The sequence below is a fragment of the Triturus cristatus genome, chromosome 12 (genome assembly GCF_964204655.1).
Source record: "Triturus cristatus chromosome 12, aTriCri1.1, whole genome shotgun sequence".
Lineage (NCBI taxonomy): Eukaryota > Metazoa > Chordata > Amphibia > Caudata > Salamandridae > Triturus > Triturus cristatus.
In genome coordinates, this window is record NC_140595.1 from 327290632 (window position 1) to 327316081 (window position 25450).

Below are 25450 nucleotides of genomic sequence, written 5' to 3' on the forward strand. Positions count from 1 at the left end.
ACCAAAGGTTTTGCAATCAGGGAAAAGTTACTTATCCACTGACGACAATATCCTTCCATTCCAAGATCCAAGAAACATTCTCACTTCTCTTTGCGTCATTGGAGCTCTCATTCCTTTTATTATCTTGATTCTATCTGTAGTTATTTTCAATTTTGTGGCCTAAATATTGTACTTCTTTCTGACAAAATTGTAATTTCGATGGGGATACTTTAAGTCCACCATCTGCCAAATGGTTTAGCAATGCTATGGTGTCCATTACACAAGCTTCTCGAGTCTTTGATGCCACAACTAGGTCGTCAATATATTGAACTAGCACTGAATTCTCGGGCATTTCTAGGTCTTCTAAGGACTTTTTCAATATCTGATTAAATATCGAGGGGCTTTCTGTATACCCCTGTGGGATTCGGCACCAAGCCAAAATACGTTTGCCAAAACGAAACGCAAACATTTGTTGGCTATCATGGTGCAACGGGATGGAAAAGAAAGCATGGCATAGATTAATCACTGTATACCATTCTGCATCATGTGGAATCTGATACAAAATCACAGATGGATTTGGTACAATAGGACAACATGACACAACAATTTTGTTTATCTTTCTCAAATCTTGCACTGTTCTGAACTTTTCATTAGGCTTTTTCAGTCCCATAATTGGTGAATTACATGGACCACTCATTATTTCTCTCAAGATACCTTGTTTAACCCTTTTCTCAATTATAGGAGTAACTCCTTCAATTATCTCGGGTGTCAATTTATATTGAGGAACATTTGGATAGCTTATTCCTTCCTTCACTGTTATTTTTACAGGATCCACATTTTTCATTAATCCTACATCTTCTCCTGTGAAATCCCAGACTTCTGCTTTTACTGTCTGTTTCAATTCTATTGGTAGTTTGTCAGGGTTGAATACAGTAAAGGCTTCAGTAATCTCAGTTTCCATATTAGCCATAGTCATTTTATACAATACGTCTTCATCAGGGGTCTCAAATGCTATACCATCAGGGGTACAAAATATGGTGCAATTAATCTTGCACAGTAAGTCTCTGCCTAACAAATTTACAGGGCTTGAATCACACACGACGAAACGGTGCATTTCGGAAAATTTCCCTATATTGACCTTTACGGGTTCTGTGAGATACGTTTTAATCTGTCTGTTGGATACTCCAACTACTTGGATTGTTTCGTCCGAGAGAAGAAGATTCTTAACATCAGCTGACCTAACAGTTGATCGAGTAGCACCAGTATCTACTAGGAAAGTAATATTTTCATGATTTACCTTTCCATCCACAAAAGGGCCTGTCTGGTCTACTTCTAGAGTTGCGCCAAGTACGCACTCTTCTTCCTCCCTTCAGCACCGTCAATAACCTTCTACTGACTCACTCTCATCGCATTGTAGCCAATACTGCGAATCAGCGCTAGCGCGCGGCAGCTTAGTTACCTTTTCTTCGTTGTAGAATTCTGTCTCATTACTGTATTTCTGTGAATTTACGTTCTGTGGAAAAGGCGGTTTTGGCACCTGATTCTATTGGGTAACAACCTGCTGCTGTCGCTGCGGTTGACCACTCACCTCTTTCTGCACCTGCGGATTCAATGATGCATTATCACCATTAGTATTTGGGGGAAATTTACACTTGGATTTCCGGTGCCCTATTCTACTGCAATTGTGACATGGCCATTTCTTTTTGGCTTCTTCTATATTAAATTGTCCTTTTCCTTTTCCGGCATTAAATTTAGGTTTTGATCCTGCATTATTTGCTTGTTCAATCAACTGAGCTTCCTGTCTTTCTGCCACTTTTACTTGTGCCCACATAGCCTTTTCTTTTAATTTACACTGCTTGGCCTCAATTTCATCACTAAAATATTTTGCATGTCTTAGTACTTCATCTATTTTCTTATGTTGCCAATCCACTGTGTGCTGCTTAATCATCTCACTAATTTCAGGACGTAGACCATATACAAATCTGTATACAAAATGACTCAAATCCTTTTCACTCAAATTTTCATCACCACTAAACTGCTTAAAGGCAAGAATCAACCTTTCGTAATAGGCATGTACTGACTCCTTTGCTTATTGATAAGTTCGGTCAATTTTCACCCAATCAGTCTCTTTAGGGGGTACCTTGTTTTTCAGGAAAACAATTACTTGTTCATACTTTTTCATAACTTCTGGGTCAGGGGCTCCTGTCTTTGGATCCCTAGGGTATTCCTGTGTAGGCCAGTTTATCATCAGCTTAGACTCTGTCCATAGATCTGCAGGTACTATTATGTCAAATAGACTATTTAGATCAATCCACAAAACTTTTGATCATTTTACAAATCTTTCCACTTGCCTATACCACTCGACTGGCTTTTCGCGTAGTCGAGGGAAATCATTTGTAAATGACAAAATATCTTGCCTAGTCCAAGGAACATGTAAATATCCTCCTCCTGAAATTTCTCTCATGGGACATTCTGTTACTACTTTTTCTTTTTCTCTCACAGGAAAAGCTGCAAAGGTTTTATCTGAAGCATCATCTCTTTTTCTAAATCATCTACTTTTCCATTTATCTACATCTCCCCATTTCCTTAACAAAATGATAGTCTTTAATCTGAGTTATTCTTCCTGTGGTGTTCAGATTTTCAATATCCTTTTCAGAAAAATCTACTCTGTAGGGTTTTTGTAAGGCTTTTACCCTTTCCATATCTATACCCATTTCATTTGCCACTTCTTCTAATATTTCATGCAGACTCTTTGCTCTCCAAGTTATGCTTTTACATAGAAATAGTAATTCTTCATTCTGATAACTTTTAAGCTTTTCCGTGGGGATAGTCCCTACTATTAATTCTTCCAAAACCATCCTTAGCTTGCCCACATCTATAGATTGGGATTCTCTGTCTTTTTTCTGTGAGCTCCTCAACCATTCGCTTAATTCGTCTGAAGTAGGACCTACTGGTTTCACTTCATTACCTCGTTCTGGGTCTCTTGGAGTTTCTGTTCCAGAGTCTGTAGTCATTATCAGTCTTTCCACTAAACCTGGATGTGCTGTCAAATTTGTAGACGTACTCTGTTCTAATGTACTAACTGTTTGTCTCCATGGATTCTCGTCTGAATTTATCCTTGGCCTCTCTGTCTGTTTATTACTGTTATAAGGGACCAATAAACAATGCTCATTATCTTTCTGTTTGTCAAAAATAGGCATTACAGGACCTATAGTTACAGGAACAGTCACAGCTTCTAAGTTATTAGTCAATTCCCTAATCTTTTCAGTTAACTCTAAAGTTGTTTTCGCTAATTCTGCCGAATTTTCATTACTCACTTAACCATCCTGTTTTCTCTCTGTTTCTCTGAAAGAATTATTTCTCCCTATTTCTTGGGTTATCGGTTCAACTTTTATGTTTTGAAAAGTCTCCCTCATTGGGGCACTTGGTGTCAACATGTCAGGATCTGGTTGATACAGGGGTGGATTTTTATAAAACATGTCGTCAAGAACATCATCTTCAGATTCATGCACTTCATACCCTCCCGATTCTATATTATGTCTCTTTTCTGTACATTTTCTCACAGGAAACAAACCATCAGCCATATTTGCACTTCACCATCTCCTCATTCTATCATCATGATTCTCCTGCCCATGTGATCTACCAACCATGTATCTATACCTTCCGCCACTCCTCTGTCGTTCCCTGTCATGCATCTCATCTTCCCATTCAGTCAATGCTTCGAACTGTGTTGGTCTAGGTCTCGGTTCTAGATTCATCATTCTTTCTCTCAAATTTCTTAAAACCGCTAAATTAAATGAACCATGTTCTGAAAATGCCAAAACTTCATCATCTTTTGTATACTTTGCCCAATTGTCTAACCAAATACAAGTATGATATCTGTATTTTGCAACCATAAAGGATGCGGGCGATTTCGGTGGAGGAAGCAACTGTCCCTCTCTAGTCTTAATCAGTTTGTCCTTTTTGAATAAACTCTTGATTTTCCCAAACCAGGTCTTTTTCTCTTTTTCTGGTGGATCGTAATACATCATTTTGTCTTTCGTGTATCGCTAGCTTTTCCCTACGACTATTCTGTTGTTTTTAACCAATCGTAGCGTGACTCGCACTAACGCACCAATCCGGAGCGTCTATGTCACTTCTGCAATTCTCCAATCCCAGCGAGACTCACACTAACGCACCAATCAGGAGCGTCTACGTCACCCTGTAATTCTCCACTCCCAGCGCGACTCACACTAAGGCACCAATCAGGAGCGTCTATGTTTCTTACTGACTAGCCAATCCCAGCACGGTCTCTCTGATGTCAGCTTTTCTCGCTACTCCTGCTTCTACTGACCCCTCCTTTACAAAATTTCTCGGTGAGCTTTTTTTACATTCTTTAAACTTACAAATCTGTTAGTAACGACATAAAAACACCACCATTATCTGTTTCGCTAACCAAAGTATGGCTAATGACCTTTTTCACAAGAATTGCGTCTTTCCCGAGAGCAGCGCTTGCCTCTGCCCTACTACGAAATCGTTACTTCCGTTGATAAAGTAGCACATCCCTCTACCTTACCCTTCTAGCAAGCATCAGCTAACCGTTTCTCCAGAATTAAGACACCTAGTTGGAGACCCAATGCTCCTGAGAAATAAAACCAGAGTTTCACAGTTAACCTGAATGCTATTTCAGTCACGCACTTTCATATGGAAAAATGTTGTTCATTCACACAGAATTCTGTCTTTCCCGAGAACAGCGAACAGTTTGTCCTACTACAGAATTATTACACTTGTTAATAAGTAGCACTTCCCTCTACTTTATACTTCTAGTAAGCTTAGGGAACACCTATTACCTTTCCAGTGATAAGCGTAATCAGAGTGCCTTTTGGACTCCTGGTACCTAAGACCAAAATTTCACCGGTGACCTTCGCTACCATACATTTCTCTCATACAGAAAATGTCTCTAATGGCAACACACGTCGATGTTACCAAATCGAACCCAGACAATGCGTCGTACAACTCCAATCGTTACACGTTTTCCCAGTGTACCTACAGGGCAACAACAATTCCGTCTTTCCCGAGAGCAGCGCTTACCTCTGCTCTACTATGGAACCGTTACAAACTTCCGACTTCCTACATCCAAGAAGCTGTCAAACAACATAGAACTCGACACAACTCAACATAGAGTGTTAATACATAAACCAATACTTTCCCACAATTAATAATCAATAAGCTATTTACAAGCAATAATCACCAAACCAAAATAATAAAAACCATCATCTTGCTACCAGAAAAACTGATGGAGCGCAAAAACCCTAGCAACGGGAAACAACCCGTACCGGTATCCTCCCCGCGTCACAGTCCCAAAGTCAAACTAAACTCATTCACACATGCGGACATTGGTGGGGCCCATAACACCAACACTCACACGTCACTTCCACACCGGTCTGCACACACAGGAGGGATGAGCGGTTCAAGCGCTTGACATGTGAGGGGAACACCTTATAACCTATAGGGAAAGAAAAGTTATTTTACAACAATATACATCAATACCCCTTCCACCTACAGATCTCAATCCTAATCATCAAGGCACTCCTCCCACAATGATCAATGAATCATTTAGTTGGATTGGTTGATGGTGATTTAGAACCAGCTAAAACAAATTCAAGATTTAGATCTTAACTTTCTCAATAAACCACAAACTCATTTCTTGTTGATCAATATCTGTTTATCTAATTTCCTGGAAGAGTTATATTTGCATTTGGAAATTTATATCAAATTTCAAATATAGCGCAGAACATCATATTTACCTAATATGGCTATTCGGAGTCCTCTAAGTCATTGGTTCATATTGCAGTCAGTTGACAAAGTTCAAAGTTCTTTGCTCAGCATGCTACAGTCTCAATAGATCAGCAAAGACCAGAGACGTGCAAGCATCTGTCAGTGCCCATAGAATTAGGAAAAATTTGCAGTCATCAAATAATTGGGCAGCATCTGGACCATCTAGGATTCAGGAAAACGCAGCAGTCACCCTAAGTAGTAGAGTTTGCGTAGCGTCACCGTCGTCGTTGTCATCGGAAAGAACGATTGCAATAAGCCCCAAAAGCCAAAAAGCCAACCTCTCTATTCTACCGTGTATTTTTATAATAAAATCAAAGCAAGAAGATACATTTCGTTATTTTAATACGGTCGTGATTGGTTGGTTGAGATCGTCCGATGCTAAAGTTTGGGATTTTGGTACAGTTCAAGGGGTGATGTCACAAGTTTATTTAAAGTCAGTCCGTTCCGGTTTACTGTGAAAGTCTATTGTCTTTCGTCTTGGCCGTCATCCCACAGTGTCCTTGCTTGGGTACACGGAGATCAGGGTTCACAACGAGGTCTGGAAGACTTTGTCGCTTCTGCGCACTTCACTCCATGCCTCGTGGGTCAGTGGCCACTTCGTCGTGTCAGCAGCTATCTTTGTTTTATAGGCCCAAACGCTAACTTAAGCAAAACAAACACAAAAATATAATTAATTCATAGAAATAATTAATCTAATGTTAACCCCTTTCTAATCCCTCTATATGCTGGTATTTATCTAGTGTATAGCAACATTTAAAGCAATTATATTCACCCTTTTGGTCCTCTTCTCGGGCAACATTACAAGACATCCCAAAAGCAACATATATCATGCAATATTCTGTTGATTACATATACTACTGTTAGTATGCGTGCAGATTTTAGTCAATTAAGGTTATTTAGGCATGCAAAATGCAAATCCCACGTGTAATTCGAATATTAATAATGTTGATTAATAAACATGCAAACTCATTTAATAATATTATAGTTAATGGATTATTTATTTAATAATTTTCATGCAAAATGGGGGAGGTATTCAAAATTTTGTACTACCCGCTCCATCAGGAGCATTCTTCTTCCAGGTCTTCTCCTCCTCAAGAGTTGGCTCCTTACCATTTGGTCATCAGAAAGGCTGCGGAGTTGTTGGACTTACAGTTGCCTTCTGCGGAATACAAGCCAAACCTTTTGACTGAAGTCCTTCATTCACCTTCTTCCATTGTTGAGCCTATGTTGTCCTTTAATGAGGCTATCTTAGAGCCTGTTATGGACGTTTGGCGCAAGCCACTTTCTTCACCTGCGGTTTCCAGAACTATGGCTCCGGGGGATCCGAGTTTCCTTTCCTCGCACCCTTCTCCAGAGAGTCTTGTAGTGCAGGCATCCTGTTTGAAACAATCTTCAGGTGCTTTTCCACAGGCTCCAGCTGATAGGGACTCAAAGAAGATCGAGCAGGCAGCTAAAAAGGTCTTCTCTTCTGGAAGTATGGCGCTTAAATCAACGAATGCCACTTGCTTATTGGGCCGCTACGTTCATGCTTTGATGCACTCTGTGAAGTAGTTGGCTCCTAAACGGCCTGATGAGGAGAAGGGCTCTTTTATGGAGGTGGTTGCAGACACTCAAGTTGCCGCTAGGCAAGTTATTCATTCGGGCCTAGATACGGCTGATTCCGTGGCCAGGATTATGGGATCTTCTATAGCCACTAGAAGGCAGGCTTGGCTTTGTTCTTCCGGCTTCTCTGCTGATGTTCAGGCCACTTTGGTCGACTTACCCTTTGATGGGGAAAAAGCGATTCCGCCCTGCAAGATTTAAGGATAGCAGAGCTACTGCGAAATCTTTAGGTTTGCAGATGCAGACAAAAGGGTTTGGCTTCAGGAAGTATAGAGGATTTGGGAGGTCATCCTTTCGTTCCTTCCGTCAACCTCAGCAACAGCAGCAGCAAAAGAGGAGAAATTCAAGATGCTAACCCTTACACAGGTTCTTCAAGTGTTGCAGCAAGAAGACTGGACGGTGTCGATCGACTTGCAAGATGCGTACTTCCACATCCCAATCCTGAAGTCGCACAGGAAGTATCTCCGTTTTACGGTTGGGTCGCAACACTACCAGTTTGCGGTTCTCCCATTTGGTCTTACTACTGCACCTCGAGTCTTCACCAAGGTGATGGCGGTTGTGGCTGCCCATCTCAGGAGGTCAGGGATTCCGGTTTTCCCCTACCTGGACGACTGGCTTCTGAAAGCAGAGTCCCCAGGGATGGTTCAACATCATCTGCAGGTAACATCTCAGCTGTTATTCAACTTGGGTTTTTCGATCAATGTGCCCAAATCTCACCTGGTGCCCTCTCAGCGGAACCTGTTCATAGGAGCGGTACTGGATACTACTGTGTGTCGAGCATTTCCTCGTCCACAAAGAATTCTCGACATTCAGGAGATGATCCCTTTATTCCACAATGGAGCGGTTGTTCCAGTTCTGAAGGTCCTTCGCCTGCTCGGTCTGTTCGCCTCCGGCATTCTGTTGGTCAACCATGCACGCTGGCACATGAGGGCACTCCAGTGGTGTCTACGCAGGCAGTGGTATCAGCACAACTGAGATCTCAGGGAGTCAGTCAGGATCTCCAGAGAAGCTGCAGCGGATCTGTCTTGGTGGAGTGTGGAGGGCAACCTGTCTCAAGGAAAGCCCTTTCATCTTCCTCCAACGGTGGCCACAGAGATAACGGATGCCTCCACCCTGGGGTGAGGTGCTCATCTGGGGGATCTGGAGATCAAGAGTCTTTGGTCTCCAGAGGAAAGATTGTCTCATATCAATCTTCTAGAATTGCGGGCGATACGTTTGGCGCACAAGGCCTTCCTCTCTTCCCTTCATGGTCAGTCGGTACAAGTCCTGACGGACAACACTACCACGATGTGGTATGTCAACAAGCAGGGATGAGTAGGATCGTATCGTCTCTGCAGAGAGGCATTGCGACTCTGTTCCTGGGCTCAGGACCATCGGATTTGCTTGATGGTGAATCATCTGGCCGGGGTGCTGAACGTACGTGCAGACAGTCTCCGTCGACAGTTTTCCACCGACCACGAGTGGAGGCTTCATCCAGAGGTAGTTCAGCATGTCTTCCGGACGTTGGGGACTCCTCGGGTGGACCTGTTTGCCACTTTTGAGAATGCGCATTGCCCGTCATTCTGCAGTCTCCAGTTTCCGATGCAGGGGACGTTGGGGAACGCGTTTCAGTTGAGTTGGGGCTCACAACTCCTTTACGCGTTTCCTCCCATACCCTTTATTCCTCGGGTTCTGAGGAAGATTCGCCAAGACCGGGCCAAGTTATATTGATCGCCTCGGATTGGCCAAGAAGGGTGTGGTACACAGATCTACTTCACCCTTCATCGCACCCTCCGCTCCTTCTCCCTCTCAGGGCAGACCTCCTCTCGCAGTCAGAGGGACAGGTTCTACACCCCCACCTCCAGAGCCTGCACCTTCATGCCTGGTGATTGAACAGGGCAACCGGAGTTCTTTCTCTCTCCCACCTGATGTGGTGGATGTTATTTTATTGGCCAGGCGACACTCCACCAAGTCTATCTACTCTTACAGGTGGTCTAAGTTTGTAAAATGGTGTGGAGAGTGATCCATTGACCCTTTAAAAGCCCATCTTTCTAATGTGCTTCAGTTTGCTCTTTCCTTGGCTCAGCAAGGTTGTGCTGTGGCCACAGTTAAGGGCTATTTGTCAGCCTTGTCGGCTTTTCTGTGTCTTCCGGATCAGCCGTCGTTGTTTAAATCTCCTATTGTTTTAAGATTTATCAAAGGTCTTACTAACAGGTTTCCACCTACCCCCTTTGTAATGCCGCAGTGGGACCTTAATCTTGTTTTACCTTTTTTGATGGGGTCCCCTTTTGAGCCCCTCCATAGCTGCCCTTTGAGGGTGGTGTCCTTTAAAACAGTCTTTCTTGTAGCCATAACCTCGGTAAGGAGGGTGAGTGAGCTTCAAGCTCTTAGTTCAAAACTCCCGTTTTTATCCTTACATGCTGAAAGGATGGTCCTCAGGACCAGGGCTGCTTTCCTTCCTAAGGTAGTTACTCTCTTTCATCTGGGGCAGACCATTACTCTCCCTGTGTTTTATCCTCCCCCCTCACCCTTCCAGGGAGGAGGAGAGATATCACCGATTGGACCCTAAAAGAGCTGTGAGCTTTTATTTGGACAGAACAAAGGATTTTCGTTTGAATGATAAGCTCTTCGTGGGCTATATTGGACACTCTAAAGGCAAAGCTGTGCACAAGCGCACTCTGTCCAGATGGTTCATCCTAACCATCAAGATCTGCTACGCCCTTGCTGGCAAGGTTCCTCCTGAGGGTATTGGAGCTCATTCAACTAGAGCTAAGTCTTCTACCACTGCTTTGGCCAGGGGTGTTCCAGTTGCAGACATTTGTAAGGCCGCGACTTGGGCCTCCCTCCATACTTTCGCAAAGCATTATTGCTTAGACTCTGAGATGAGGAGAGAGGGCCATTATGCGCGCTCTGTCTTGCAGGACTTTTTGGTAGAGGAAGGTGGACACCCTCCTCCGGGAGTGGGACTGATGTGGGAATCTATTCACAAGGTGAGGAATCCACTGGCAGATGTATCCATCAGAAGAACAAGTTACTTACGTTCGGTAACGCTTTTTCTGGTGGATACAGTATCTGCCTGTGGATTCCTCACTGGCCCACCCGCCTCCCTGTTGTCCACCTTTGTATACCTTAAAGAATGCTTTGTTTGACATGTTGTTTTACACTGTATCTTCTTTCTATCTGGTACACATATAGGAAATGCTTATGTTCTTTAGCTTTCCTTTTTGTATATGTACTATGTATATTTGTTCGAATGTTGTACACTATGTATACTTTGAATCTGTTGTCGGTCCACCTGTTCGCCTCGGAGGCACGGAAAAAATGGGTGGAACTGACGTCATCACGCCGACGTGGCTCTCTTATGGCTCCGGTGACATCATACGGAGTCACGAGCGGAGCCGTGGTATTATGACGTCCACATCGGTGTGGAGAGCTGGGGAAAAAATTCCGTGGAATGCTGGCACAGGGGATATTCACAAGGTGAGGAATCCACAGGCAGATACTGTATCCACCAGAAAAAGCGTTACCGAAGGTAAGTAACTTGTTCTTTAGGGTCACAATATTATATAATCTACCCTGTAGATGAGACAATATCTGCGGTTCAGCAATTAGACGAAAGAAAATGTATGCTCTCCGGCTTTCCCTTATTCGCCGCGCCAATGTCAGTGCCGACAGAGCCCACAAGAGGGCAGCAGAGCTCCAAACAAAATGACTTTGCAGCAATTTATTTTCAAGACAATCAAACTGTCCATCTCAGAAGCATTATTTCAATGTATGCTGCAAAATATGAAAATTCTCTATTTCCATACATGTGGGCTAAGTAAGATTCAGCAAATCAACACACTTAAGAACTGATTTCAATTGTGCGCCCCAGGGAGTATTGTCCTCTTGTTCCGATCATAATATTCCTTCAAGAGGAAAGATTTATTCATTAGTTAAAAAGAGCGGCTTAGGTGTTTTTACACTGGAAAATAAACATGCAGGATTTAATAAAATAAATCCGAGATTTAAGTACTCAAACATTCCTTGCTGAGCACAAACGTGTCCCCTACCGGCCCGACCAGTCTCCTGTATGTGACAATCTCTTGGAGCTCCCAGACATTTCCCAGGTCACAGCGTGGGCAAGAAGATGTACGCTGCAGGAGGTGCAGGGTGAACTGTGCGCAGCTTGTTCTAAAACCCACGGCATAGCAAATATGCAATAAGTATGTTTTAAAAATGACTTAAAAGGTTTCTCTTTGCTACAGAGTACATGCAGTTCTCGTAGTTTATTGACTCGTTCAAGTAAGTGAATTGTGTAGCTGTGGTGCGCCAGACCCCTGGACTGCCCACTTCACTGGTGTTACATTTTGAAATAATACAGCCTGCTGTGACCGCTGTCTGTATCTACCAGCCTCTCCTGAGGCTTGCCCAGCACCATGCTGTCATGACACTGCTAACTGCGCCAGCCGGATTCCGCGAGTCAGCTGACTCTAATTAATGTACGCTATAGGCCCCGAGGCAGCTGGGCTCTGTGTTAGGGCCTCTCACACCCAGTTAGGTGGTTTTGCAGTTTAAACGCAAGTCCTTGCTCCTTTTAGTGTTAATTCTTAGCGGAGCCATGTGACCTGCTTTCTAGCTGTCCACTTTTATTTTTCCTAGTGGTTACATCTGAGGCTTATATTAGTAGTTACTTCACAAGTCTTACTTTCCTGCTTACAGCATTCGCTTATGAATAAGGTGGCCCCTGCAGTGACAGCTTTACCGACTTAGTTCACCCCACTCCAAGTGAAAAACCTTTTCCCATCACATTAATTTTTTGCATGGCCTCGTCTTGGACAACAAACACCACCTGGTAAAAGTGATTTGTTTTATTCTCCCTATTTTACCAATCTCCTTTTCTTTTCTTTTTGTCTAATTGGCATTGCTTCTGCCTTTTTATTCTTATTAGTCAATACATTATGCCAACCAAAATTCACAAGTTTATTATATGACCAGCATTGTACAAGAGAAGCAATAAAATAGCAATAGAATAAAACACATACTTCCTATCACTATTATGAAATATTTAAGTATACAAGACTCGGTGTCAAGAACTGAAGTATGGGCATGGTCTCCAATGCTATGTCATGTGAAGTGATGCTCGCCCTCTTTCATATCTGCCAAGGTTTCAGATTGCTATGTATGATATTTTGATAAATTTGTTGTAATTATGACTCAGCCACCTCATGAATTTGCAGCAGTTTTAGGATCTTCGAGTTTCTCGTTGCTCAAATGGGTCAGATTTCTGATATTTATGTTTCCCTCATCTTTTATTGGTTGATTTTGCTGGCGAGAAAAGTGGCACTCATAGTGGTTCTAATGGCACTCATAAATACACAGAAATTATGAAAATGTCTCACACAGCAATCTAAAACTTTGGCACCTATGCTCGTGGGTAATTTCCGCGTTTCCTGCCTCGTGCTTCAGCTGCTTGCTGTTTCTCCCATCGGGACACCAGCGCAGTAAACCCCGAGCCCTGCAGCGCACAAGGAAATTCACTTCTATTACAGTCCATTAAAGGAGCAAGTTGGTCAGAGCATGAGCCCGAAGCACTTCCACACGCGGGGTGCGGGAGCCTGCGAGTGGAATGTGAATAGGAAAGCAGTGCGCCACAGTGGGATGAGTGCTGTCTGCATCGTTGAAGGAAAAGTCTTTTTCAGATGCGTCGGTGCTTAATTTGTCAAATAATGAGTAACGGTGCCCAAAGCTCTGCTCGAAAGCCCTAATAAATAAATGTCGGCGGGACGAATACCAGGGCTCTCTAGAATTGAAACCACCCCAGGCCTCTTTAATCCAGTACCTGACACCCTTGGCTTGTTTATTCCTCTTGCTGGTTCCTGCTGTCTCCCTTTGGGACGGTACTTTAGTCTTTCTCATCCTCCTTCTTTCCCCTTTGTGTGTCTGCTTCCGCTTAGGGACTTTTTTTTTCTGTTCAACTGCCTCTATTTGTCTTGATAGAAAACAACTAGCAGATGTCAGTAAAATACCAGAATCACTTTAGGATGCTCTAGATTCCAGTCCATAGAAATTGTCTTCCATGAAAACCCGTAGACAAAAATATTTTTTTCAAATGTTGTATTTTCAGTGATATGACTGATGAATACAAGCCCCAGCTAGGCCCGCAAGAGACAAGGGTTCGCTCTCCTGTAACGAAATCTATAAGGAAGTTGGCACGGAAACTGCAAAGTACAAAAACAACGTTTATTAACCCTTAAGGGTGGTCCTACAATCCACACAACACTCTTCAGTATTGCAAGGAGTAGCACACAGAACTTGCGTACATTGTCCCCTTTTATACACAACAGAGGGGCTCATGAGTGGGTGGATACCACATGAAGTCGAAGAACATTACCATTTAGGGTCATTCTCGATACCAAATCAATACATGGGCGGAGCTAACACACTCCTTGAGCCCGCGAAAACACATGGTCAAGCAAAGCTAATTATAACAGATGTGGTCAAGTCTGGGCATGCGCCAGATGGACAAGAGAGCTATTTATAACTGTTGCTAGGCAGATTACAAGAGCAACTAACACAGAGGTCGGACTCTCCTCGTGGTGAGCACATGGCAGCATGTCAATACAAAATGGAGTCCGGACTTCGGCCAACATAATGAGGAAGACACGAAAAAAAAGGGAAACACTAATGTTTTCAGTGAATGCTTAATCACATTCTGCCTTAATTTACAACAGACGACCCTTTCAGCATTTACTGAAGACATCCGGTTTCCAAGAATAATCATCGTATATGTCAATTATCATCATTCCTTTAACCTCTTTAGCTAGACCCTTCTGGCGGGCAACATCGGCAATAGCTTTCTTATCTGGAATGCAAAATGAAATGCATACGGAACAGCACAATGGTCCACATTGAATACACATACAGAGAAGGAACAGAATTGCTACAATAATGCAGAGACCAGTTAAGACCTTCCATCCCCAGGCAGTAACCAACGCCCAAAACCATCCAGAAAAGGACCAAGTGCCGTTTTCCGTGTGGATTTCAGCTGCTATTTTATGCAGCTTATTAATGGCGTTATAAACGGATGGCGTATGATCAGGGATGAACACACAGCAGCTACTTCCAATAATTTTACAGGCTCCTCCTCGATCAGCTAGCATCACATCCAATACCATACGATTCTGTAATGCAACAATCCTGGTAATCTGTAATTCTTCCGTAAGATTCCCAAGAGCAGCAGCAGTCTGATTAGTCACAGCTTCTACCACTCTTGTTAATCTCCGGATCTTCCTACTATTCAAAGCAGCTCCAACAAAGAAAAACAGTCCTAAGTTGAAATCAATATACTGTTGCAAGCTAGTATCAGTTTGATCCACATTATTAATCGATAAAGTACGTTTATATCTATTTACAGTCACATTATTCAACAACTTCAAATCCTTATGATATGACGCGGGTGCTAGAAATACAGGAGGTAATAGGAATGATACATAGCATACCCCAGACCACCCAGCCGGCAAACGGTAATAACCTTTATTTCCACATACAAAATAGGTATTATGGGATGCTAGGAAGGTGCTATTATTTAACCCATCAATGTTTAACACAGTTATACAATCACTGACACCGACAGGGATAAAACCCACACTCTGGACGCACAGGTCCGCTTGGGCTTGTGCCACTTGGATTACAAATTTTTCCTTCCCCACAGTGTCTCTGGTATTCGTGAAGATATAGGGAATGGATTCATTGTCCGGTCGGTACTCTTCCCATTCCCAAATTGTCCCATTCGCTTGTGGATATCCATTCTTGTCCTGATGGCATTCTTTATTAAGTCTGAAAAGCAATCGTCCCACTGTCGGTTTTCGAGTGGCAAACAACAGAGTGTACCATGCTCTACAAGAGCCATTGTGAGAGAAAGGAAGGGGTATGAATGGCGTACCTCCTTTCTTCTGATGGGCTGGCATCATCCCACATATCCAACAGTTCGTAGCATTTGTAGCAACGTGGGTGTGATGCAGCATCTGAATGAAAGTGTTATTCAAATAGGATTGTCGATGCTTCAACTCTTGGTATGGCAATGTGTAAAAGTAGTGCTCCGCAGGCACTGGAGTCGTCAACACAAGTGTCTCTCGGGCAGGAGTTGCCTCCTCCACAAACCATGTGGTTATACCAATGATAGCTACTGTTAGCATGAACCCCAGTGCACAAAGAATTTTCTTCTTCTCCATGTCAAAGGAAACAATACCCTGGTATCTTCCTGAAACTAAAAAGGTCTTGTCAGAACTCTTCCCCTTGGGCAGCGGTTGATTTCTTCACCAGCGGGCCAAGACGGGTGTCACTACACTAATGCAGGGCTGATCCCCCCCCCTTGCCTCATCGGCTCTCCGTTTCACTAACCCAAGGGCCGTTCTGACAGTATGTCCCGGTACTGGAAACCTCACTTCCTTGGTCGCAGATGATATCGCCTTCCTCCAGAAGTCGTGTGGTCCGAAAAGAGCTCCTCAGTGTCGTTTGGCTCTGCAGCACGGCCTGTCTCTGCTGCTAGGATGTCTCGTTGATCGGTCAGCACGGCAGACTCCACCAATCCGGCCGGTACCTTTCGACAGTGCAAGGAATGGATCCAATTCTTCTTGTTCGAGACTCGCACAGCCGTCCTCGTTGCAAGAAGAACTTGCTCAGGTCCGACCCATCTCGGCTCCAAACTGTTCGTTCTGTCGAAAACCTTCAGCATGACATGATCCCCAGGCCGGAGACCATGTCCTTCACCGGTAGACCGATCAGGGAGCGCCTCTCGGACCTGTTGATGAATAGAAACCAAGTTATCCGTTAACTGTGCCAGATAATCACTCATCATCACACAAGGTACATCATACACAGCCTTAGGTCTTGGTGGACCCCAAATATTCATTGGGCGTCCAAATACAATCTCATAGGGTGTAAGGCCGGTTCGGGAGTGTGGCACCGACCTAATTGACAATAACGCCAGTGGCAAAGCGTCTGGCCAAGTCAAAGACGTTGAAGCTTGAATTTTGGCGATCTTAAGCTTCAGTGTACCATTATATTTCTCGACTAGTCCTGCAGACTGAGGGTGGAACACGGCGTGGAACTTCTGGGTGATGCCTAGGCCCTTCAAGACATACTTTATAACATCTGCTACAAAGTGAGGGCCATTATCACTCCACAGAAGTCTACAGACGCCGTATCGGGGGAAAAACTCTTTCAGCAATAGCTTCGCTGTAGTCATTGCAGTATTGTCTTTCGCAGGGTACGCCTCGACCCATTTACTAAAGGCGCAAACCACTACTAGAACATACTTCAAATTGTTACAGCGCTCAAGCTGGATGTAATCCATCTGCAGAACCTCAAAGGGTGCAGTGGGTGTCGCAAATCCTCCTGCTGGAGTTCGCGTGCCTTTCCCTGGGTTATACTTCAGACAGATCATACAAGTCTGCACCACCCTCTTTGCCGTGCTAGCAATCTCTGGATGCTCCCAGACTTGGGTAAGCAATTTCACAATTGCGGAAGCTCCAACATGTGCTAGCCCATGTGCCATCTGGACCATAGGTTGTACAAAAGCCGTGGGTAATTTCCATCTATCCATCTGCTTATTTCTCCAGCAACCCTCGTCATCCAGTTCTCCTTCGCTAGCCCATTGTTCCCGCTCTTTGTCAGAAGCGGTCTTTTGTATTTCTCGCACTTCCTCCTTCGCATCATGCCATCTCTCCACCTGTGACTTCACTACATACATGGCAGTAGTACCGGGCTGCATCGCAGTCTCCCGTGCTACTCGATCCGCTAACGCATTCCCTTCTCCAACCTTATCAACTACTTTCCTATGGGCACTACACTTAACAATGGCAATTTTCTTTGGGTATGTCAATGCAGTTAAAAGATTGTGGACTAACTCCCCATGCATTATCTGCACCCCATGTGACGTTAGAAACCCTCTCTCCTTCCAGAGTAGGCCGAAATCATGCGCTACTCCGAAGGCATAGCGGCTGTCTGTGTAAACATTCACACACAATCCTGTACTAAGCTCACACGCTCGTGTTAACGCTATCAGTTCCGCTGCTTGGGCTGATTTCTGTGGTATGCGTGCTGTCTCCACTATCGTCTGTAACGTGGTAATTGCATATGCTGCTGAAGTCGTACCATCTGGTAGCTTCAGGCATGATCCATCTACCCACAACTCTCCATCTACCTCTGAAAAGGGCGTATCCTGGAGATCAATACGACCCTTTGTTTGTTCCTCAGTCACAAGAATACAATCATGCGCTTTCTGTGCCTCAGGCTGTGTCTCGGGGTATGGCAACAATGTGGCCGGATTTAATGTCACGCACCTTTTTAACGTAATGTGAGGAGCTAAAAGCGTCAACTCATATCCCGTTAAACGGGCACTGGTCAAATGCTGCGTCTTTGTTTGATTAAGCAGGGCATCAACAGCGTGGGGAACTAACACCAACAGTTTATGGGACAATACAATTCCTTCACTCTGCCGTATTGACACAGCTGTCGCCGCAACCGAGCGAAAACACCCCGGCAATGCTCGGGCGACAGGATCAAGTACAGCCGAAAAGTATGCACAAGGGCGCTGCTTATCACCATGCATCTGTACTAAAACTGATAATGCACATCCATCTTTCTCATGCACATACAACGAAAAGGGTTTTGCATAATCAGGGGTCCCTAACACTGGTGCTGAACAAAGGGCCTGTCGCAATTGCTGAAAAGCAGCATCACACTCATCTGACCAAGGGATTGGGATAGGCGTATCTTTTGTCAAGAGGGCTAGTAATGGCTTAGCCGTGTGTGAAAACCCCAGTATCCACTGTCTACAAAAAGAAACGAGGCCCAAAAATGCACGCACATCCTTCTGCGTGGATGGCCTCGGTGTGTCCAAGATTACTTGGATACGATCTGGTGTGAGTGCACGCCCCTCCTTAGACAAAAGGTGACCCAAATAAGTCACCTTTGGTCTACAGAATTGCAATTTCTTCCTAGAGACCTTGTGATTGTGGGAGGCTAAAAAGGAAAGTAGGGATAGCGTGCTTTTCTCGCACAACTCCAGGGTGTCAGCCGCCAACAAGATGTCATCGACATATTGAATGAGGGCGACCCCCTCGAGTAAAACAAAGGAATCCAACTGTCGCTTCAAAGCCTGACTATAGATACTAGGGCTTTCTGTGTAGCCCTGGGGAATTCTACAAAAACGATAAGATCTATTGTTTAGTGTGAACCCAAAAAGAAATCGGCTATCAGGGTGAATGGGAATAGAAAAGAAGGCATTTTTCAAATCAATCACTGAGAACACGGTCGCCGTAGGCGGGACCAAGGTAAGCAACGTCGTGATATCGGAAACCACCGGGTACTGAGGTATCACGATCTTGTTTACCTCCCTCAAATCAATTATGAACCGATAGACCTTTGCATCCGTGTCCTTTTTCAGAATAGGGAGAATCGGACTGTTACAGATATTATAGGGAACTTCTTCCACTACTCCTACTGCGATCAAATCCTGCACAATCTGTATGAGAGCTTCCTCGCCCTCCTGGGAAATACGATACTGTGGGAGGCGTGGTAGCATCGCCCCCTCCTGGACACTAATGTGGACCGGAGGAATCACCATTTGTCCGACATCTGTGTCTGAAGTCGCCCATAAAGCTTGGGGGAGGGTAGCCAACAACGCATCCTCTGAGATCGTACACATCCGCCCAGATCGGGGGTAGTTGTCATTTAGAATCACCCTCACACCCTCAGGGGAACAACGAATTGTAGCCCTAAAGTACTTTAACATATCAAGGCCCATAATGTTATCCGGTGTGTACGGAGCAAGCAGAAACGGACAAGGCGCAGAAAAACAATCAACTTTAAACGCAAGGGGCTGTGAAAGAGGGCTTCGGGAGAGTGTACCGTCAAACCCTACCGATGTAACTATTGAGCCGGATGGGGGAGCCCCCGGAACCAAGTACCTAGACAATGCACTACGTGTCGCTCCTGTATCCACTAGGAACTGATCAGTAGAACCTAAAACCTCAGCCGATACATAAGGACCCGTCTGATCGACCGGCACCTCAACTGATTCGGACCCCCATCCTACGCATTCCTATGCATGCTGAGAATCATGATATCCCGAGTGATCGATGTCCGATACATGATACTGATGCTGGCGATCGAAAACGTTTGAGCTATCTCGGTGCTGGCCAGCAGTGTCGAAACGGACATTATCGTTAGAATTCCCTCTAAAGTTCGAGAAGCCCCCTCTACCTCTCTGGCCACCCGCAGTGTGCCCCTGCCGCGAAGCACGCAATGCTGGGCACTCCCTGGCCCAATGGCCCAACTGCTTACAGTACGCACATTGGTTCTTATTCAAATCAGATCGGCCCGAAGGGGGACCATAAGATCCGCCCCTTCCCCTATTATTATTACCCCGGCGGGGCGGGCCATATACTTGTGCTAACATCACTTTGGTTTTGAGATCTTTCGATTTCTTCTCCTCCTGGCCCTTCGCCTCGTGCTCCTGACGCTCATAATACTGAGCGATGGTCAGAAGGGCCGTCGGTGTCGCGGAGGACCAAGAACTCTCACTCGCTTTTAACCGGGCCGCAACTGCCGGCAGCAGATTGGCCACATATTTGTCCGCGAAAAGGTGGCGGCCTGTGTCGTCGGTAAGCGACTGGCCACTAAAGTCATGGAACGTTTCTTCGAAGCGCGTGAAGAAATCTGCAACTGACTCATCAACTTTCTGCTTACATGCCGCTAACATATTCCAGTCAATCTTTTTAGGGGGGATTATTGTTTTCAATTTAGCCACAATAGCAGCAGGGAGATCTAGAATATTCTGGGGTGGTTTCTGTGCGGGCTTCCGTTCCCTATCCTCATCCTCAAGCTCAGACCACCGGGCCTTAAAAGCAACTGCATCATCCACCTTTCGGACAGACCGCCACGTGTCCGGTGGTAGAATAAGGCCAAAGAACAGATCTATATCCGCTAAGGTCATAATGCAAGAATTCAAGGCCCCCTCGACTTCTTCATAGAAGGCCGCTGGATTCTTGCGGGGGTCAGGCAATGCATTCTTTAACGCCATAACATCGGCCCTATGCCAAGGAGTATAAACCCAATTATACACAAAATATCCCCTAGCATCGGCGGAGTTAATGTCCGAGCTAGTCCCTGCTCCTTTCGGAGGGACATACAAAGGTGCCGCCTCTCGCATCGGTTTAGCATGCACTACATTATCCTTATCTGACTGGGAGGTGGATGGGTGGCCCCCTGCCGCAACTGAATCCGACCGCTTCTCCTCCTCCGCTCGTTGGCGTGCTTTCTCTCGAAGGGCCAGCACCTCGTCCCGCAAGGCGAACAGCCGCCGAGCCGCCTCAGGAGCCTTAGAGGGAGAAAAAGCACCGTTACGTATTGCTCTGGCATCCGAAGACACTTCGTCAGGCTCAAAAACATGAGAATATTTTCGGAAAGCATTAATCACTTCATCCGCGAAATGACCCAGAAAATACACTTTATCTCTCTCCTGCCATGGCCCCCAAATTTGAAATAATTCCTCCATGGATACCTTGCCTTTAAGCGCACGGAAGGAAATTTGCCGAAGCTCAGCCATTTGCTCGGCCGGCAGCATGGACCGTGTGTCTACCTTACCCGAAGCCGGGTCAGAATCTTGCGGCCGCGGAGCGGATGCGCCAACATAAGGGGGCGGAGAGCGATCTAGCAAATAAAAATCATCATCAGGATTATTAAGGACAGGATAAAGCGGCTGGCGAACAACATATTGACCCGAAACTTGCAGCCTACGCTCTTTCTCTTGTCTGTCCGTTTGCTCTTTGTCCTCCCGATGCTTCGCTTCCTGCGCTCGCATATGATCATTCTTTCGTTGCTCCTTATCAAACAGCGCTTTCTCACGTTTCTCTCGCTCACGCACTTCCTTCACCCATAATCGCACACACTCAAACATATCCTGACGAGCACGTCGCTTACACATACACTGTTCCACATACTCAATCTTACGTATATCAAACAATCCATACAAAGGCCATCGCAACTCAGGATCCTTCCTAGTATATTTCCTCCATAACGTGCTGTACATTATGGAAGAAAGACCATGCTTCACGTACATATCCCTATTAGGAGTCCCCTCTGGGGGAGCTGGAGCAGATTCCTCGAGGTTCAACCGGTTATCCAAACAGCAGCACCACTTACGGAGTGCGCTAAAAGCAGGCATGCTAGGAATAATGCAAAATATGCAGTATTATCAAGAAAAATGGCACTTAATCGTTGCGCCGTTCCAAGTTTACACAGCTCCGGAGAAATTTCTCCACATTACCTGCCTATATGTGTTGCAACGCATATATTTTCACAAAGACAAATTCAAAATATGACTAGTCACCATCAATCAAACTCAAATAGCCAGACCAGGCTTCAAAACTCGGAGCAAGTACCGTACAACGGTTCTTACCAATCAAGAGTCCAGGTTCCAACTGCCAAGCTCCACAATCGCCCAAACGGCTCTCACGGCAGGACCGACAGAAGAGGTCTCAGTCGATGACCGGCGCCACCCAGATGGTCAGCTCGGAAGGGAAGGAAGAAAAACCTCGGGATGCCAGGGCTAAGACGCCGCTGGCAGTGATCACGTCCCCGGCCAAACTCCTCACCTTCGTCGCGACCAGTCCTTCGAGCATCCGAGTCGCCGATGAGCCCCACGTGACGGGCGCCAATTGATGAATACAAGCCCCAGCTAGGCCCGCAAGAGACAAGGGTTCGCTCTCCTGTAACGAAATCTATAAGGAAGTTGGCACGGAAACTGCAAAGTACAAAAACAACGTTTATTAACCCTTAAGGGTGGTCCTACAATCCACACAACACTCTTCAGTATTGCAAGGAGTAGCACACAGAACTTGCGTACATTGTCCCCTTTTATACACAACAGAGGGGCTCATGAGTGGGTGGATACCACATGAAGTCGAAGAACATTACCATTTAGGGTCATTCTCGATACCAAATCAATACATGGGCGGAGCTAACACACTCCTTGAGCCCGCGAAAACACATGGTCAAGCAAAGCTAATTATAACAGATGTGGTCAAGTCTGGGCATGCGCCAGATGGACAAGAGAGCTATTTATAACTGTTGCTAGGCAGATTACAAGAGCAACTAACACAGAGGTCGGACTCTCCTCGTGGTGAGCACATGGCAGCATGTCAATACAAAATGGAGTCCGGACTTCGGCCAACATAATGAGGAAGACACGAAAAAAAAGGGAAACACTAATGTTTTCAGTGAATGCTTAATCACATTCTGCCTTAATTTACAACATGACCACCGAAGGCCCTGATTTTATATTAAAAATAGAGCTTTGGACTATACCATTTCCCCGCTGAAAGGCAATATTTCTCTCCATGTGTTCCCATACCTGGCATGTCACGCAGTTTGGTGCTTACTCTCCCTCCATTTTAAAGAACAGTAGATGTTCAGCACCCAGGCTAATGTACTGCATAGCTAAATACATATAGGTTCCCAAAGGTGAGACCGATTGCATTGCAAATGCTTGTTAGAACTGCCGGTGCTGATCACCGGTGGGACCCGACCCACTTAAAGCCCATCTCCACGTTACTTACGAGCATTCCTTTCTCCCAAACCAATCGGTCGACTGCACTCCATACCGTTTCAGTCTATGTTCTCAACGCATAGCTTGAGTGCTTCAAAGTGCTACTTTGACACCAAAAGATGGTCGCCATGATCAGGTGTGGAGCTGCAGACGCATAGACAAGCTCACATATTCTTGGACAGATTATCCCAGCACGTGCTGAGCACAGCCCTGTGGGGGAGTGCAGCAGCTGAATCTGCCATCGATAACGCTGCATACAAATGTCCTCTCTAGCAGCCATGTTTTCTACTCGGATACATTTAGCATTATTTGCAAATATTTAATTCAGAGGGAATAAAAGTTTCGAAACTGCACTTTTAAATAATTCAAAATATAAAGGTTCATGAACCACTCTTTTAAATACCAAGGACCAGCACAGAACTCGCGTTCTAATATTTCACGGTGACTTTTTTGTTGCTTAATATTAAATGTATACAAACGTGTACGGCTGTGATCTACAAATTGCTCTTACTGGAGCAATTCCACAAGTCAAAAAAAAGGCTGCATATTTGAAAAATTAATATTGCTGTGCTGATCGTGGCATAATTGGGAAGGAAATACATACCGTTAATTCAGGGGAAGTGGTAATTGCACCGTTGACTGACTACAAAATGTAGTGTATTCTGGAAGACTATATGTTAGACATATACTGTACATCATTAAGCAGACTTTTCTCCTCCCTTTTTGCACTCTGATAGTACACCGGGGCCCTCACCTTTCATTTGATGCAGGGTTTAAACTGTGTAGACTTTGTAATAATTACAATAATAATTCCACATATGTAAAGCGCGAATTTATCACCCGTAAGGGTATCCAGGCACCAGGGTGGCTGTAGGGGAGATTTAGTGAGCTATTGCCCAGAGTCACATGATGCTAGCTGAGCTGCTGCCGCCTCCTTCAGGATCAAACCGTTAGCCAACTCTCTGGCCACTCCGCCACCTCTCCTGTGAGCCCCCCGCTCTGGCCGCTTCCCACCTCACCTGTGCGCGTACAGCCTTGCAGAGACGCATTATGGCATCCTGGCTTGGCTTCAGAGTAAGGGTGGGCGGAATTTGCAAAATTGCGCAAAATCTCCGCGTGCATGTGAAACTTTTGCGAAGATGCAGAGATTGCTTTTCCCGGCCGTTCGCGATGTGATTTTGCGTGCTCGCGGGGAAATATATCTCCAACTTGCCCATGCGGTCGCTAATGGGCGCGGCCATCTTGCTCGCGATGCTTATTTCCTGTTTGCGATCGCAATGACGTGTTCGCGATCGCAAGCTCTCGCGGGATAGCGCGACCGGCTACCAACAATCCAACATCTTGTGGCGCGCGCGAACGGATAGGAAAGTTCGTCGGCGAAGCGCAGGGACCCGGTAAGTCGCGACCGCGAGAATGCATTTTTAAAGCGCGAACAAGAAAAATACTTTCGTTTTGCGAAAATGTCGGAATATCGCAAATTCCACGAGCGGAATGAAATTTACCGCCCAGGCCTACTTCAGGGACCATCCCAAACGAAAACGGTGGGAATTAAATACAGTAACAAATACAATTGACGTGCCACTGGCTTTCAAAAATCTCTCTAGCAGTTTCGGCCTTAGGTTTCATGCACATAGATCCCCCTTCATCTGCGTCACCACCCAGGCCGTGTCACCTCCCTCCTGTCCCCTTGCAGCTGTAAGAATGCATACACGGAAGCACATGTACGTGGAGATAGGAAGGTGTAAGCACCACTCTGTTGATGGATGCAACTTCATCAAGGGCCCTGGATACCATCTGTTCAACGTGGGTGACCATTAAAGCAGAAGGGACGAGGGAGGAAGGCTTAACTATGTCAAATATGTGAGCAAATGTTCCACCACACCCTCGATTGTTTGCTCTGACTTGATGCAGAGCGTGTCAGGGATCTTCAACTATATCAGCAACTAATTGTATTATTAAAGGGAGAAGTCTGGGATTGTTTTGCGTTGGCAAATGGAGTTATTCTCCTTGTTTCTTCCAATACGCAGAAAGCGACTGTACCGGGGGATTGCTGTGCATACTTTCAAGTGAGTAAATGTGGTCTTGTTTTAAGAGTGTGTGAAATAATCATCATTGGCTTCTATATGATTATGCAAAATTTCGGAAAATTACTCTATTACACAGAATTACATGTATTTACAGGAAATGCAAATCAATCCTTTAGAGCCATATTTTAACCAGAAATGTGCCCTTGGGTTAATTTTTGATGCAAGGGGAAAAAAATCACGAGCACTAACCCCAAGGCGCTACTCACTCAAACATGCATTAAAACGTTGCTGCTACGGCACCTACTGACACAACGGGGCATAATTTCGGGAGCTTTGCTAAACAAGGCATAACCCTAAATTGGCAGATTAGCCCGCTGTAATTGGAAGTTCACTAGGACCTACTTTATTCCGGGAGTGCATAGACAGCCGTCGTCGTAATTCTGGGCCACGC